Below are 18,571 nucleotides of genomic sequence, written 5' to 3'. Positions count from 1 at the left end.
ATGAAAATGAGATTCAAACATAGAACTACAGTATCACTTGAGAATCCATGTATTTTCGCCACTGCATTATGTTTTCTACCATTGCATTTTACTATCTTGGAAATCTGATGTAAAATAAGTGTATATTAAGAAATTCAGAGGCAATAATAATCTTCATAGGAGAAGGGTAGAGATTCCAAGATGGCAGAATAGGGAGGGAGTTTACTGCTCTAGTCCAGAGAAACATAGCTAAAAATATTGGAAAGTGTGCAATCTCAGGGAAGAACTAGAGAGAAAACTGCAGTGAAAACTCTTGGGAATGGCCAGTGCCGCGGCTCAATAGGCTAATCCTCCGCCTTGCGGTGCCGGCACACCAGGTTCTAGTCCCGGTTGGGGCACCGGATTCTGTCCTGGTTGCCCCTCTTCCAGGCCAGCTCTCTGCTGTGGCCCGGGATTGCAGTGGAGGATGGTCCAGGTCCTTGGGCCCTGCACCCCATGGGAGACCAGGAGAAGCACCTGGCTCCTGCCTTCGGATCAGCGCAGTGCGCTGGCTGCAGCGCACCAGCTGCCGGCGGCCATTGGAGGGTGAACCAACAGCAAAGGAAGACCTTTCTCGCTGTCTCTCTCACTGTCCACTCTGCCTGTCAAAAAAAAAAAAAAACTCTTGGGAAGTAACAGAGATGCCATGCCGTGGATCAACATGGAGGGCATGGATGCACAAGCATGGCCACGACCCAAGACCCCAGCAGCCAAGAGCCTCAGCACCAGCTTTTTAGAGTGAGGTGAGACTAGACTATAGCACCCCAAACCACTGGTGATAAAGCTTCAGGGACAGCATGGCATGAGTCTAGCCTGGAGCCCTATGGGGGACAGTGTGCCTACCAACTAGAAGGGGAAAAGGTGCACATTTCTCTTTCTCTGATGCCCCAACAACAGTACCCTGCAACTAGTTGAGAGGGCAGGGATCATTTTGGACATCTGTAACAGTTGTTCCAGCTTGTGTCCGTGTGTCCAGCAACCAGCAGAGATGAGACATTTGAGTCTGGCTGGGAGGACTAACAGGGAATTGGGTGCACATGTAGGACTGTGAGGTTCCTCCAAACTCCAAGCATATCACAGGCTCTAGGGCTTAGACTGCTTGGGTGGAGTACACACAGGCAGCTGGTTCCAGCAGCATCTCCACCAATCTATGGTCAGGAAGGTCTGGAAGGGCAGAGTTGATCTTTGGTAATACAAGACTGTGGGATCCTTGTGTGCTGGAACAGTGGAAACATTGCTGCACGAGAGGGTACAGGGTGTGGCTGGATCTCTGGATAATCACTGATTGGCTCCAAATGCTCAGGGCTCCCTGATTGCCTGAGGTGGGTCATTAATAAGTGATCAGTGCTCACATGGAGGACTGCACAGGTCCTTCATGTGGTTCTTGTGGCAGCAGTGATGAATTGCCCTCACTGAGACTAGCACCCAGGCATTGGTCTCCTTGGAGAATAAGAGGTAAGCATGAGGCTACACAAAAAGAGCTGATCAAAGCCTTCCCTCTGATAAAAAAAAAGGAGATATACCATGCCCAATGTAGGTGTCACCTTGGGCACTCCCCTCACTCTGGAGCAGGGAACAAAGCTCAGTGGGCACATACAGCACACAGTTTTCGGTATTCACTGAAAGAGCAGACACTCCACTAATCTACAAAGGAATAGCCCGAACATAAAAGCAATCAGAGGAAAAAGAAAAACAACAACAAGTAACTTCACAAAAGCCTAAAAATAAATGCAGCAATTCAAGAAACAAGAATAAGGAAGACAACAGAATGCCCCCAAAAGAACACAATAATTCAATACTAGAATGTGAAGATGAAGAGACAGACGAAATGCTGGAAATGGAATTCAAAAAATTAATCATGGGATTACTCATAAGTAATCAGAGGGGCCAGTGCTGTGGTGTAGTGGGTAAAGCCACTGACTGCAGCACTGGCATCCCATATGAGTGCCAGTTGAATAGCCAGATGCTCCACTTCTGATCCAGCTCTCTGTTATGGCCTGGGATAACAGTAGAAGATGGCTCAAAGCCATGGGCTCCTGCACCCATTGACCCAGCCCCAGCCATTTCAGTAATTTGGGGAGTGAATCAGCTGATAGAAGACTTCTCTCTCTCTCTTTCTGCCTCTGCCTCTGTCTACACCTCTGCCTCTGGTTCTGGCTCTATCTCTATGTAACTCCACCATTCAATAAAAAAAATGTAAAAACAGAAGTAATCATAACCAAATCCACAAATTAAATCCCTATATGACATGAACAAAAATTGTTCCTAGGAAAATGAGATTTTAAGGAGAAATAAAAAGGAAATATTAGAGAGGAAGAATTGAATTCAATATCAAATTTAAAAATGCAGTGGAAAGCCTTAACAATATACTCCATGAGGCAGGAGAAAGAATATCCGAGTTAGAAGACAAATCTCTGCAAATTTTACAATCAGAACAAGAAAAGGATGAAGAAATAAGAAAACTTAAAAGTGGGGTTGGAGATTTATGGGAAACTATCAAACGGCACAACATATGAGTCTTAGGAGTGGAAAGATATAATGGATTAGAAAGTATATTTAGTGAAATAATTACAGAAAATTTCCCAAATTTGGAGAAAGAAATGGATGTACAATTAGAGGAAACACACAGAACTCCTAATAGATATGATCAGAAAAGATATTCACCACGAAATACTATAGTCAAACTTTCAACAGTAAAGCATAAGGAAAATATTCTAAAATGTACATGACAGAAATGCCAAATTACTTTCAGAAGATTTCCAAAAAGACTCACAGATGACTTCTCATCAGAAACCCTACAGGCTAGGAGAGAATAGTAATACATAGTCCAAAGCTTAATGGAAAAAGCTGTCAACCCCAGAATACAGTGCCCTGCAAAGCTCTCATTTATGAATGAAGGAAAATAAAGACTTTGTATAACAAACATATACTGAAAGAATTTGTCACTACTCCCCCAGCCTTATATAAAGATGCTCAAGGCTGTGCTACACACAGAAACACAGAAACACAGAAACTTAGCCAACAGTGTGAAAGATCGGAAAATCAGGAAATCTTCCAGTAAAAGTAACAAAGGAAATCCAAATTAAACAATAGGAATATCTATGGAAAAATGGCAGAGCCAAGTAATTATTTATCAATAGTCACCTTGAATGTAAATGGCATCAACTCTCCAGTTAAAAGAAAGAGAATGGCCAAATGGATTAAAAAACAAGAACAATCTATTTGCTGCCAACAAAAAACACATCTCATCATGAAAGATCCATGCAGATTGAGTGAAAGTATGGAAAAAGATACTCCATGTTAATGAAAACCAAAAAAGAGCTGCTGTAGCCATCCTAAATTCAGGAAAAAATAGTTTGCAACACAAAAAAAAATGTTAAAAGAGACAAAGAAGGGCATTATGGATCAATTCAACAGGAAGATGTGACAATAATAACATATATGCACACAATTCCAGGGCATCTGGTTATTTAAAAGAAAGGTTAGTGCATCTAAAGGGAGACATAGACCCCAATGCAATAGTAATGGGGGACTTCAACATCCCACTTTCAACAATGGACAGATCAATCTGACAGAAAATTAGCAAGGAAACAACAGAGTTAATTGACACTATAGGCCAAATGTACCTAACAGATATCTACAGACCTTTTCATCCTACAGTTGCAACACAAACCTTCTTCTCACTAATCCCTGGAACTTTCTCTAGAATAGACAGCATGCTGGCCATAAAGCAAGAGTCAGCAAATTCAACAAAATCTATCATACCATACATCTTCTCTGATCACAATGAAATGAAGCTGGAAATCAACAACTCAAGAATCTAGATCATATGTAAACATGTGGAGACTGAACAACATGCTCTTGAATGAACAGTGGATCACAGAAGAATCCAAAAAAATTCTAGAAATGAATGAAGATAATACAACATAACAGAAATTTCAGGATACAGCAAAAGCACTGTTAAGAGGTAAATTTATAACAACTCATACCCACATCAAGAAATTAGAAAGGAGGCACTGAATAAATGAGCTACCAATGCATCTCAAGGATCTAGAAAAAGAACCCCAAATTAACAGGAGAAATTAAGCAATAAAAATCAAAGAAGAAGAGGCCCGCGCCGCAGCTCACTAGGCTAATCCTCCATCTTGCGGCGCCGGCACCCCGGGTACTAGTCCCGGTCGGGGTGCCGGATTCTGTCCCGGTTGCCCCTCTTCCAGGCCAGCTCTCTGCTGTGGCCCGGGAGTGCAATGGAGGATGGCCCAAGTTCTTGGGCCCTGCACCCCATGGGAGACCAGGAAAAGCACCTGGCTCCTGCCATCGGATCAGCGCGGTGCGCTGGCCGCAGCGCGCCTGCCACAGCAGCCATTGGAGGATGAACCAACAGCAAAGGAATACCTTTCTCTCTGTCTCTCTCTCTCACTGTCCACTTGTCTGTCAAAAAATTTTTAAAAAATCAAAGAAGAAATAAATAAAATTCAAAAATATACAAAAGATCAGTGAAACAGAGCTGCTTTTTTTGAAAAAAATAAACAAAGTTGATACATCATTAGCCCGACATACAAAAATAGAGGGAGAAGACCCAAATCAATAAAATGAGAGATAAAAAAGGAAACATTACAACAGATAACACAGAAATAAAAAGAATCATAAGGAAGTACTAAGAAGAACTGTATGCAAATAAAATGGGAAACCTAGAAGAAATAGATTCTTGGACACAGATAATCTAACAATCTACCAAAATTAAATCATGAAGAAACAAAAAACCTAAACAGACCAATAATCAAGATGGAGCTTGAATTAGTAATAAAGACTCTCCCTCTCCCCAACCCTGGCCAAAAACAACAACAAAAAAGCTCAGGACTTCATGGATTCACTGGTGAATTTCTACAAAACATTTAAAGAACTAATTACAATGCTTCTCAAGCTATTCAAAAGAAATGTAAGGAAAGGAATCCACCCAAACTCATTCTAATATCTATCATCTCCTTAATGTCTAAAACAAAAAAGATATAGCAGAGAAAGAGAACTATAGACCAATTTCCCTGAAAAACATAGAAGCAAGAATATTCAACAAAATACTAGCCAATAAACTCCAACAACACATCAGAAAGATCATTCACCCAGACCAAGTGGAATTTATGCCTGGGATGCGGGGATGGTTCAACATTCACAAATCAATATGTGTTACAGCAGATGTCCTAAACAGAACTCTGGCCTCAAAATCAGCCCTTAAGGCATTCAGATCTGCCTGAAGAGCCCATGATAGTATTTTAGGCATGGAAAGCCAAGACACTCTGGCAAAAAAAAAAAAAATAACAACAAAAAAAATCTATATGAAAGATCTTTGCAAGTGAGATCCCAGTGGAAATAACAGGTCATCAAAGGAGGTACCTTTCTCTGAAAGGAGGAGAGAACTTCCACTTTGACTATGACGTTGTGTAAATAAGATCAGAGTCGGTGAACTAAAAAGGCCTCCATAGCCTTAGCAACTCATGACAAGAGCCTAGGGGGATTACTGACGCCATAAACAAGAGTGTCAATTTGTTAAGTCAACAACAGGAGTCACTGTGCACTTACTGCTCATGTAGGATCTCTGTCCTTAATGTGCTGTACATTGTGATTTAATGCTGTAACTAGTACTCCAACAGTATTTTACACTTTGTGTTTCTGTGTGGGTGCAAACTGTTGAAATCTTTACTTAATATATACTAAATTGATCTTCTGTATATAAAGAGAATTGAAAATGAATCTTGATGTGAATGGAATGGGAGAGGGGGCAGGAGAGGGGAGGGTTGCAGGTGGGAGGGAAGTTATGGTTGGGGGAAGCCATTGTAATCCATAAGCTGTACTTTGAAAATTTATATTCATTAAATAAAAGTTTAAAAAAAAAGAATTCACAAGATATGGAATCAACCCAGATATCTGTCAACTGAAGACTGGATAAAAAGTTATGGTATATGTGCACCATGGACTACTACACAGTGGTAAAAAAAATGAAATAATTTCCTTTACAACAAAATGGATGGAACTGGAAACCATTATACTTAGCGAAATGAGCCAGTTCCAGAAAGACAAATACCATATGTTCTCCTTGATCTGTGGTAACTAATTGAGTATCTAAAATGTAATCTATAGAAGTGATATTGCCACTTTTAAATGCAATGAGTTTGAACAGCCCTCGTCTCAACTGTTGAGGAACAATTTTGATTTTTTCATACTATTTGTTGAACTCTTTACTTAATGTAGGGTTAGTCTTATGCATATAGAGTTAATTGAAAATAGATCTTAGTATAAAATAAGAATGAAATTAGGAGAGGGAGGGTGAAGAAATGTGGGAGTACTGGTAGAAAGGAGGGTAGGGTGGGAAGAATCACTATATCCCGAAATATGGTTATATGGAATGCATGAAGTTTGTATATCTTAAGTAAAATGTAAAAAATAAATAAAAGGGAAAAAGTTATGTGAAGAAAGTGGAAATTCCCAGGTTATCATTTATTTTTATTTTTTGATTTACATATAATATTTATAACTATTCATGTAATTTTCAATTTGTATATACATTTTAATGATCAAATCAGGGTAATTAGCATATGCCTCACCTTCAAGTTTTAAAATATTAACTTATCTATAAAGCAGAATGACAGAGAAAGAGGCAGAGAGGGAGAGAAAGAGAAAAAGAGATCTGCTAGTCACTTCCCAAACGGACTCAACAACCAAGGCCGAACCAGGATGAAGTCAGGAATCAGTAACTCCACTCAGGTCTCCTACAGGGGTGACAGTGGTACAAGTACTTGGACAATTACAGACTGTCTTCCCAGGTGCATTAGCAGGAAATTGAAATTGAGGCAGAGTAGCCTGACCTCAAACCATTACTTTTGTATTGAATACTGGCTTTGTAAGTGGCAGCCTAACCTGTAACACCACAAAACCATCACTTTAAATTGTATAATTTCTTTGTGGTGAGTCAGTTCAAAATCATCTCTTCAAGCTATTTTGAGATATACAGCGCATTATAGTTTATATTTATTTTACTGTGCCATAGAACATCAGAACTTACTACTCCTACCAAACTGTAACATTGTACCTATTAACCAGTCTCTCCTCATCCCCCCACCATCTTACATTCCTCAGCTTGTTATCAGAGTGCTATCACACTCTTACTCTTAATTTCTATATTATAGATTTTTTAAGATTTAATACAAGAATCTCATTTTTCAAACAGATGAACAAGCATTTATCCCATCATTCTTTGGCTTAAAGTTCCTTAGAAGTGTGAAACACTTGTACTATTTCTCTGTTACCATCCACTGTCTTTCAGAGAACAATTAGAAAAATGTAGTTTTATAAAAGGTGTAGGGAAGGCCCTGGAAGAATAAAAGTACCTTATTATCTGAGAATGGAACAGAGAGTAGGTGAAAACTCAAAATTATTTTTGAAGATTTACTTATGTATTTACTTGAAAGGAACAGCGAAAGGGAGGGAGGGAGGGAGGGGAGGAGGGAGGGAGAGAGAGAGAACTTCCATTCACGGGTTCATTCCCCAAATGGCTGAAACAGCCAGTTCTGGGCCATTCCAAAGCCAAGAGCCTGAAACTTCATAATTCATACAGGACTCCCCCACAGGTGGGTAGGGCCCAAACACTTAGACCATCTTCCATTGTTTTCCCAGGAACATTAGCAGGGATCTGGATCAGAAGTGGAGTGTATATATAAATATATATATATATATATACACACACACACACACACACACACACACATATATATATATATATATATATATATATATATATATATATATAAATTATAGTCTTGGCCAGTCTTGGCCATTGCAGGTATTTCAGAAATGAAATGGCAGATAGGAGCTTGTTTCTCTCTCTCTTTCTCTCTCTCTCTCTCTCCCCAAAATTTTTGAAAATAAAAATACATTCAACACACATTATACCTATTAATGAATTAGAAGTACAGCCTTTGTCATATACAAGCAAGAAAGAATGCTTTTATCCAACATCTAATGAAGGGTCCTAGCCACCTCAATGAGAAAAGAGAAAACAAGACAAAGAAACATTAGAAAGGATTGGGAAAGAAGGCTTTCACTCAAAGATTCATGTGGAAAAAAATGTTCTCTATAATAATAGGGAATTAAATGAATTATAACTTATCTTCATGATAGAGTGAAAAGAAAATGATTATTAATGGAGAGAGAAAGGTCTTCTTTTTTCATTGGTTCACCCCCAAATGGCCACTGCAGCCAGCTCACTGCGGCCAGCGCACCGCGCTGATCCAAAGCCAGGAGCCAGGTGCTTCTCCTGGTCTCCCATGAGGATGCAGGGCCCAAGGACTTGGGCCATCCTCCACTGCATTCCCGGGCCACAGCAGAGAGCTGGACCGGAAGAGGAGCAACCAGGACAGAATCCAGCACCCCAACCGGGACTGGAATCCGGGGTGCCGGCGCCGTAGGAGGAGGATTAGCCTATATCCTATCTGACCTGACAATACCAGATGACTGATCCATTTGATGGAATGCATATGTCTATTTCCTGCAACATTTATATCTAGTAAGAGTTCAGGATTTGGAAGGTCACCTGTTTTCATTAGTGTTCAGAACAAGTAATACTTCCCAAAGATTGAGTTTTCACCTGTCACCATGAGGATTCCTCAGGGAAGGAAATTTCTTTCCTTGGGATGAGCAAAATCACTGGCTGAAATTCAATCTGTACCTTGTCTTTGTACTGATAAATTTTTAATGATGGTGAGATGCTGTGGCACCTGTGACACCGGCCATCCCACACCAGCCTCAGTTTGTGCCCTGGCTGCTACTCTTCCTATCCAGCTCCCTGCTAATGGCCTAGGAAAAGCAGTACAAGATAGCCCAAGTGTTTGGATCCCTGCACCCACATGGGAGACTCGGAAGAAGCTCCTGACTCCTGGCTTTGGCCTGACCCTGTGCTGACCATTATGGTCATCCAGGGAGTGCACCAGCAGATGATCTCTATCTCCCCTTCTCTCTTTGTAACTCTTAGTTTCAAAATAAATAAATAAATCTTTAAAAACATTTTAATGACAGCATTAATTTTTTGGAGAGTTGTCTGGTCTGAGTGATCTGATCTTCAGATAGAATGAGCAGCTCCCAAGTTATCTCCTGGGATCAGGGTGGGAAACAGTTGACAAACTGTGAAATAGCTAGTGGGTGCTGAGTAGGAACTGATGTCAAATGAGCTAAAATTGTACTAGTTCCTCCCAGTGGTGCTGTTACTACTGTGTTCTCAAGTCCTCTCATTCTTCCTCCTGTTATTTCCATCTCCCTCTGCCTTTATAACTGTTTCCCACCACCTAGCCTGTATCCTCAGTTGCATTTGCCTCCACACTTCTACACCTGAGTATTACCACCTGTCAAAACAGGTTAACTATTCACACAGCTGTGATGAAGCCAGTGGAAATTTTTCTGTCTTCATCTTTCTTGAAAACTTAATAGTATTAGGCAGAGTCAGCTATTTCGTCTGTGACACAGTTCCCTCTATTGAATCCATGGACACAACTTCTGTGATTTATCTGCTGCCCTATTGATTGTTTCTTCTGCTTGCTTTGTTGGCTCCTCTCCTTCAGTTTGACTACTAAATGATCGAGGGCCACAAAACTCAGATCTCGCTTCCATTCTTTCTCAGTAGGAGATCTCATCCAGCCCCACAGATTCAAAAATCATGGAGTTTGCGGGGGGCAAAGAACAGAATAGATTATATCCTTAGAATTTTATCTATGAACTACGTGCCATCTGTTCTGTTTCTATTAATATCACATTAATGAGGCCAGTGCTGTGGCACAGCAGGTTAAGACGCCATCTGCAATGCTGGCATCCCATATAGGCATCAATTCAAGTCCCAGCTTTTCCACTTCTGATACAGGTCTCTCCTAATGCACCTGAGAAGTAGCAGAAAATGTTCTAAGTTCTTGAGCTCTGTACCCGCAGCAGCGACCAGGATGACGCTCCTAACTCCTGGCTTTGTCCTGGCCCAGCCCGGGTGGTTGTGACTATTTGGGGAGTGAACCAGCAGATGGAAGCACTATCTCACTGATTCTCTCTCTCTCTCTCTCTCTCTCTCTCTCTCTCTCTCCCTCTCTCTGTAACTTTGCCTTTCAAATAAATAAATCTTTAAAAAAATGAGGGGGGCCGGCATTTTTGTGTACCAGGTAAAAGCCACCACCTGTGACACCAGCATCATATATGGACACCAGTTCAAGTCACAGCTGCTCCACTTCTAATCCAGCTCCCCGCTAATGGATGGCCCAAGTGCTTAGACTCCTGAACCAATGTGGGAGACCCAGAAGAAGCTCCTGACTCTTGGCCTCAGCCTGGCCCATCCCCAGTCATTGCAGCACTTGGGGAGTGAACCAGCAGATGGAACATCTCTCTGTCACTCCCTCTCTCTGTGTAACCATGACTTTCAAATAAATAAATACTTTAAAAAAGATATCTAGAATATCCTTCAATGTGTAGAATGCAAGCAATAAACTTTTTAAAATCACATTAACATAAAATAAAGTATCAGATGGTTAAAAAAAATTTTTTTTAATGCATCATCTAACCAGTTCTGTATCTCCAGACTTAACAATCCTCAGTGCATCAGATTTATATAACTAGCTTCCTTACTGATATGATTTCTTAGATGAGTATGGAATCCCAAATTTGGCTGGCACCGCAGCTCAACAGGCTAATCCTCTGCCTGCGGTGCTGGCACACCGAGTTCTAGTCCCGGTCGGGGCACTGGATTCTGTCCCGGTTGCCCCTCTTCCAGGCCAGCTCTCTGCTGTGGCCCGGGAGTGCAGTGGAGGATGGCCCAAGTTATTGGGCCCTGCACCCCATGGGAGACCAGGAGAAGCACCTGGCTCCTGCCTTTGGATCAGCGCGGTGCACCGGCCGCATCACGCCTGCCACAGCAGCCAGCCATTGGAGGGTGAACCAACTGCAAAAGGAAGAGCTTTCTCCCTGTCTCTCTCTCTCACTGTCCACTCTGCCTGTCAAAAAAAAATTAAAAAAAGGAATCCCAAATTCAATATGTCTAAAACATTACACTTTATCCACCCTCCCACTGACCCCAATCTGCTGCTCTCCTGCTCTTTCCCATATTAATCATTAAATTATCAACCACTCAGTTAACCAAAACAAAAACCTAGGAATCATTATTATTTCCCTTTCCTTCACCTCCCCTCATGGCTAGCCCATCAGCAAAACCTGTCCGCGATGCCTCCAAAACATATCCAAAATCCATTTATTTTTATCTATGCCACACCCACCCCAGGACCAGCAGTATCACTTCACCTGAATCACAATAGACTTCTAACTGATCTCTTTGTTTCCTCTCCTGTTCCCTTCAAAGCAAATAAAACTTCCAAATGAATCCACAGCAGAAATCTCATTAAAACATTCATTGTGGGGCCAGCACTGTGATACAGCCAGTTAAGCCACTGCCTCTGACACCAGCATTACATATGGGCAATGATTCAAGTCCCAGCTGCTCCACTTTCAATCTAGCTCCAAGCTAATGCACCAGAGAAAACAGCAGAAGATGGCCCAAGTGCTTGGGCCCCAGCATCCACGTCAGAAACTTCTAAGAAGCTCCTGTCTCCTGGCTTTGGCGTGGCCCACTCCTGGGCCACTGCTATCCTTATGGATAGTGAACCAGCAGATGGAAGATTTCTCTCTCTTGCTCTCGTTATTGCTCTCTCCCTCGGCCTTTCAAATGAATACACAAATCTTTCAAATAAAACCATTCATTGAACAATATTTTTCAAAATATTGGCTCAGCTTTCATTTGCAATGAGGAAGAAATAGAAACCCTGAGGCTCTGCATGATCAAGTGCATGCCTGGTCTCTTTTTTTCTTTTTTTTTTTTTTTTTGACAGGCAGACTGGATAGTGTGAGAGAGAGATGCCTGGTCTCTAACTTCAATTATTCTCACTTTCTTCCTCACCACACCACAGTCACACCAGCTCTATCTCTGTCCATCAAATTTTTCAAGCTCTTGAGGAGAGCGGCAAGATGGCGGAATAGGCAGGGAGCACACTATTAGTCCGGGGGGAGAGAAAGTTTAATATAAGTGGAGATACTGCAGGGTCAAGGAAGAGTAGGGGATGAAACAGAAGAGAGAATATCAGACTTAGAAGACAGAGAATAGGAAAGGAAACAGGCAAACCAAAGAAAAGAAGAAGAAATTAGAAATCTAAAAAATATTGTCAGGAATCTACAGGATACTATTAAAAAAACCCAACATTCGGGATCTAGGAGTTCCTGAAGGCATGGAGAGGGAGAAAGGATTAGAAGGCATTTTCAGTGAGATACTAGCAGAAAATTTCCCAGGGTTGGAGAAGGACAGAGGCATCTTAGTACAGGAAGCTTATAGAACCCCTAATAAACATGACCAAAAGAGATCCTCACCACGACATGTTGTAATCAAACTCACCACAGTGAAACAGAAAGAAAAGATCCTAAAATGTGCAAGAGAGAAACGTCAGATTACTCTTAGAGGATCTCCAATTAGACTCACAGCAGACTTCTCATCAGAAACCCTACAAGCTAGAAGGGAATGGCGAGACATAGCCCAGGTACTAAGAGAGAAAAACTGCCAGCCCAGAATATTATATCCTGCAAAGCTCTCATTTGTGAATGAAGGTGAAATTAAGACTTTTCATAGCAAACAGAAACTGAAAGAATTTGTCGCCACTCATCCTGCCCTGCAAAAGATGCTTAAAGATGTGTTACACACAGAAACATGGTCACCAATATGAAAGAAGGTAAAGGAAGGAAACCTCACAGCAAAAGATCACAGGAAGCTCAATTTCTCTTTGACATAGAATTAAACTCTGATGCTCTGTTAAAGCAATGTGTTAAAGTAATCTATTATGTTCTCTTGATGTCTGTTAAATTCTAATTGTTCAAAAACAGCTGAATTTTTATTAAGAGCCATGGGTTATTTAAATATGTGCTTTTTTCAAAAATTTGAATAATCACCTTGTAACAATGATCAAATTTGGTCTATGTTATGTCATGATTTTAAAGAATCTTATTTCAACCAGATATTTTGGATTTTGAGCCTTCTTGGCATTCTTGACAGGCATTCAAAAAATCAAAGTTTCAAACAATCTGGTCTCTAAAATTTCCAGTAAATCGTGGACTTTGGTTTTTCCAGTGTGGGCCCAACTGAAAAAGTCGAAGGACCTATGTCTCTGATCTTATAGAGACACCAACTAATCAGTCTATTTGGAGTATATTCGAAGGACTGTCAAGATGTGATGTGGTACCAGACTTTAAGTTTCTATAATGGAAAATGCTATTAATACAAATGTTTGAGAATTAAAAAGTCTAATGATCTTGTGTTACTAGACATGATAGTTATCTTAATGAGAAAGCCCCAGAGGCCTAAAGGGTTAAATACTTGTAAAATCCTACAGGTGCTTTCAAAAATACTGTGAAGTAAGCAAGTGCCTCTTGTTGGTTCATGAGTTTATAATTTTAAGCATGGCGACTTAAAGTCTTTTGTCATCCACAGTTATATATGATGTGCTGCTCAAAAAACTAAAGCGTTGTTGGTTCTGTGTTTAGCTGTCCTCCTATAGGTTCCTATGGACTTTTTCCAGCCACTTTTATTGTAGTCAGTACTTTGGGATGGCTCTGTAAACAGATGAAGCCAATAATGTATTAACAGTACCAACTGAGAGAAAGTATGGTTAACTGAGGTTACTAAAAACAAAAAGCAATTCAAATCAGTTGGCAATCTACAAAAAGAGTTAAAGATTTTAAAAGCTATTATTAAAATTGCTATATTGGTCTATTATGCTATGTTATATGTGTGTACATATTGTATGTCCACATAGGAAATTTTATTAAGAGTTTTATTTTAAATGGCTTATAGATAAGATTGTCCATAAATTTAAGCTGCTAAAATCAATCAAAGATACATTTTAATTTGTGGGACCTGAATCTGTGTATCATATGTTTTAGACTTGTTGGTAGAAAGAAACTAAAAACATTTTAGATGGTTGTGCTTAAGTTTACTGGCTAAACAAACTACACCATGTTAGATATTTAAGAGGTGTTTTCAAATACATGATTCTTAAAATTTATAGAAGGCATTGGACCTTCTGGTAAATGTTTTCTTAAGTTGTTATCTAATGGTTGAAACTGTTTGCTAAGTATTCATGTAATATTGCTATTGTCAGCAAGCGATCTAGGACTTGCTCCCTCATTTCTCTATTCTAAGCCCAACTTCTTCTTTCATTTCTCTATTCTCTTCAAGGTAGGAAACTAATTCTATTATGAAGAAATCTGTAGGAGGCACAATTTAATCTTTAGACCTTATAAAAGAGATGGCTAACATTTTTCTGCAATATCATAGCCAAAATAAGAACTTAAATAATAATCTCATAGCTAGATTCACTTCGCCATCAGCGAAGTATACAGTAAGTAGAAAAAACCTCCCTTTCAGACCAAAGGGAAAGAAAGTTTTAAAGTGAGAATATAATTTTCCTCATGGGCATTGTCTACCTTAGAAAAACTACTACAGAACATGCCTGTGACTAGAGACTTGTAGTTCAGGCCACCGAAGATTAGAGATGGGACTTGGGCACTCCCTTGACTTGCATACTCTGGTCTGCCTTAACAAAAACAAGGAGGAAAAGAAAGGTAGGCATCAGAAGCAATGGGTGGCAGGCCTATTAATGGCTGATCTGTACAGTGATCTGCCCTCAAGGAGACCCAACAGGCCAGTCCACTGCAGTGGCTTTCAATGTGGTAAGCCTGGGCTTCAGCAGAAGTCAGCTTGTGAAGAGCCCTGCTAGCTCTGCCAGCCAAGAGTTGGATCACTGGAAATGGACCTGCCCTGGAGTCGAAGGATGCCCAGGTCAGAGCCACAGATCTTATTGGCTCTAAGCTGAAAAGCCCTTCACTCAGCCCAACTTCCAAAGTGACCACTGCAGCTGAGGGGATGGTCAAGTAGGGTCAGCAACATTGCAGGCAGAACTGTAAATTTCTTGTTAGAGATGCCCCCTGCCTTTACCTGGCCAGCTCTCCTCCCAGCCCAGCCAAGTAATGAAAGTCAACAGAGTGCCTTCCCCTAGGAGGTTCACACCTCCCTTAGGATATACTCCATGTGAAGAGATAGATAGGTCTGGGCCTCTGAATTTACAAGGCCTAAAGCCCACCAGATTATTATCAAGCCCCTTCTATCAGGTTCTATTTGCCTCTCAATCAGAAAAATTACTTGTAGCTTAGACAGCACCTTTCTTAGCTCCTCTAATAATGACTCTGTCCTTTGTTCTAGGCCCTGTCTAGTGCACTTGGGCCTCATTCCTTTGTAATCATAACCTCTACTCTACCACCAATGGCTCTACTCCCAACCTGTGTGTACTGATGGTCCTCTTCCCCACTTAATGCTGTATAATTGTTCAAACCTGGTAAATGCCACTCTTAGGATCATTGGTTACTATCCTCACTCTGTCTTTTATGACCTTGTCTAAATATGATCAGAGTCGGCAAACTTGGAAGGCTTCCATAGCCTTGGCAACTCATGACGACAGCCTAGGATGGTTACTGGCGCCATAAACTAGAGTGTCAATTTGTTGGGTCAACAACAGGAGCCACTGAGCACTTGCTCCTCATGTGGGATCTCTGTCCTTAATGTGCTGTCCATTGTGATTTAATGCTATAACTAGTACTCAAACAGTATGTTTCACTTTGTGTTTTTATGTGGGTGCAAACTGTTGCAATCTTTATACTAAATTGATGTTCTGTATATAAAGAGAATTGAAAATGAATCTTGATGCAAAGGGAAGGGGAGAGGGAGCGGGAGGGGGAGGGTTGCAGGTGGGAGGGAAGTTATGGGAGGGGGAAGCCATTGTAATCCATAAGCTGTACACTGGAAATTTATATTCATTAAATAAAAGTTAAAAAAAAATTCAAGCTCTTTATAGCCTCAGAGTCCTAGAAAATGCCTCAATCTCACTATGCAATATTGCAACCACTAGTCACTAAACACTTGAAATGTGGCTGCTACACACGGAGATGTTCAGGAAGTGTAGAATACACAGAAAATTTCAAAGACTTGACATGAAGAAAAGAATGCGGCCCTGCTAGAGAAATTGAGGTCAACAACAAATTTGTAATCTTTAAAGTGGATACGGATCAGACAAGTAATTGCTGCAGACAATGGTGCTGTTGTTAAAACATGTCTTCTGATTTCCTACACAACAAAAACATTTCCATCTGAATATGTACAGACTGTTTTTGACAATTATGCAGTCACAGTTATGATTGGTGGAGAGCCATATACTTTTGGATTTTTTAAAAGATTTTTGTAATTTATTTGAGAGGCAGAGTTAGAGAGAGGGAAAGACACAGAGAAAGGTCTTTCATTTGCTGGCTCATACCCCAAATGGTGACAAGGGCTGCAGCTGGGTTGATCTGAAGCCAGGAGCCACGAATTTCTTCCTGGTCTCTCATGCAGGTTCAGGGACCAAAGCACTTGGGGATATCTTCCACTGCTTACCCAAGCCATAGACAGAGAACTATATCAAAAGAAGAGCAGCTGGGACACAAACCCATGCCCATATGGGATACTAGGCCACAGCGTCAGTGCCTACTCTTGGACTTTTTGATAGTGCAGAGCAAAAGGATTATGATAAAGTATGACCACTGAGTTATTCACAGACAGATGTATTTCTAGCCTGTTTTCCAGTCGTTTCTCCATTCTCATTTGAAAACGTGAAAGAAAAGCAGGTACCTGCTGTCCAAAGACTTCTTGTTTGTTGGGACCCAAAATGGTCTCAGAGAAGACTTCCCTGTTATTGAGAAACTTCCCAAGAACAAACAGAAGCCTATCACTCCAGAGACTGTTGAAAAACTGGCCTATGTACTGAATGATCTTGAATATGTGGAGTGTTCTGTGCTTTCACAGAAAGGCCTAAAGAATATATTCGATGAAGCAATATTGGCTGCCATGGAGCCTCCAGGACAGAAGAGCTGCAGGTGTGTCCTGCTACAAACACTCTCCAGAGCCCTTTCTGCACAGCTGGTGTTGGCCTCATACTAAAAAGCAATGTTTAAATCAAGCTTAAAATTTAAATCAAGATTAAAAATTAAAACATGTTTTTGCTTACAGCAAATGCTTATTTGACAAAAGGCCTGAAACTACCTACAAAAAGTTATGTGAGATAAGGCCCATAGGTATGCCCCCCCACAACTATAGCTGATTTGAGTAATTGTGTACTGTCAAAAAAGCAACTAGTACTAGTTTGTCTTCTTGTTCCAAAAAACGTTTTGTTTGTGATGACTCATAACAGACCAATTCAAATTGTTGAAGTTACTCCCTGGTTCCACGCTAAAGAGTAATCTTGGATATGTTAGCATTTTGTTTGTTCTTCTTTGTTGGGGTGAGTGTATGGAGGTTTTATTAGCCATGATTTTTTTTATTCATCAACCAGTGAACAGCCTTTTAGGACAAAGGACAAACTGACAGCCCTTTCCACTTCCTAGAACCCATGATGAAGACATGCTCCTCACCTAGTGCTCTTAGGGAAGAGTACAGTAAATACCTCAAAACATACTCCTTGGTTTTATAAAAAAAAAGACTCTATTTCTTTGAGAGCTAGAGTTAGAGAGTGTGTGTTTTCTTCTAGTAGTCTCACAGTTTTGAGTATTACATTTAAGTCAATCTGTTTAAGATTTATCTATTTGAAAAGCAATGTGTGTGTGTGTGTGTGTGTGTGAGAGAGAGAGAGAGAGAGAGAGAGAGAGAGAGAGAGAGAGAGAGAGATTGTCCATCAGCTGGTTCACTCCCCAAATGTTCACAGTTCCATCTGGTTCTCCCATGTCAGTGGAAGGGGCCCAAACACTTGCACTGTAATTCACTGCTTTCCCAGGTACATTAGTAGAGAGTTGAATTGGAAGCAAAGCAGCTGGGATTTGAACTGGCACTTCAACATGGGATACTGGCATCCCAAGCAGCAACTTAATCTGCTACACCACAATGTTGGCCATGTAATTTATTGTTTTTGAGCTGATATTTGTATCTGGTGAGAAATAAATGTCCAAATTTTTTTATTTAGATAATCAGTTTTCCCAGCATGATTTAATTGTCATTTTATTAGCTCCTTTACCAAAATTCAGTTGGCTGTAAATGCATGAAGTTAACTCTATTCTATTCAATTATTGTATTTGCCTGTTATATGCAAATATTATGCTGTTTTGATTATTATGCTTCTGTGGTACAGCATATTTTGAGTCAGGTAGTATGATATCTCCAGCTTTGTTCTTTTTCCTCATGATTGCTTTGGCTATTCGAGGTCTTTTGTGGTTCCACACAAATCACACAACTGCTTTTTTTTTTTAATTCTGAAAAGGATAACATTGGCATTTTGATGGGGATTGTAATCTGTAGATACATCTTTAGATTGGTTTCAATCATGTATTTTAATAATAATTCTTCCACTCCATGAACACAGGATATATTTCCATTTATTTATACGCTTTGATTTATGTCATTAATATTTTGTGTCTTTCATTG

At 40.4% G+C, this 18,571-nt stretch overlaps 1 protein-coding gene and 1 pseudogene across 1 annotated transcript in view; one reads left to right on the top strand and one right to left on the bottom strand.

Annotated features, from left to right (window-relative positions):
- Positions 1-18,571, bottom strand: part of LOC133752763 (vascular endothelial growth factor receptor kdr-like) — a 301,002-nt gene that overhangs the window by 133,947 nt on the left and 148,484 nt on the right. The gene's annotated exons all lie outside the window — the stretch shown is intronic.
- On the top strand, positions 703-17,098 carry LOC133753637 (cell division control protein 42 homolog; annotated as a pseudogene).

This window comes from Lepus europaeus, chromosome X, assembly GCF_033115175.1.
Source record: "Lepus europaeus isolate LE1 chromosome X, mLepTim1.pri, whole genome shotgun sequence".
Lineage (NCBI taxonomy): Eukaryota > Metazoa > Chordata > Mammalia > Lagomorpha > Leporidae > Lepus > Lepus europaeus.
Note: the sequence above shows the minus strand (reverse complement) of the source record. Positions and strands in the feature narration are given on the sequence as shown.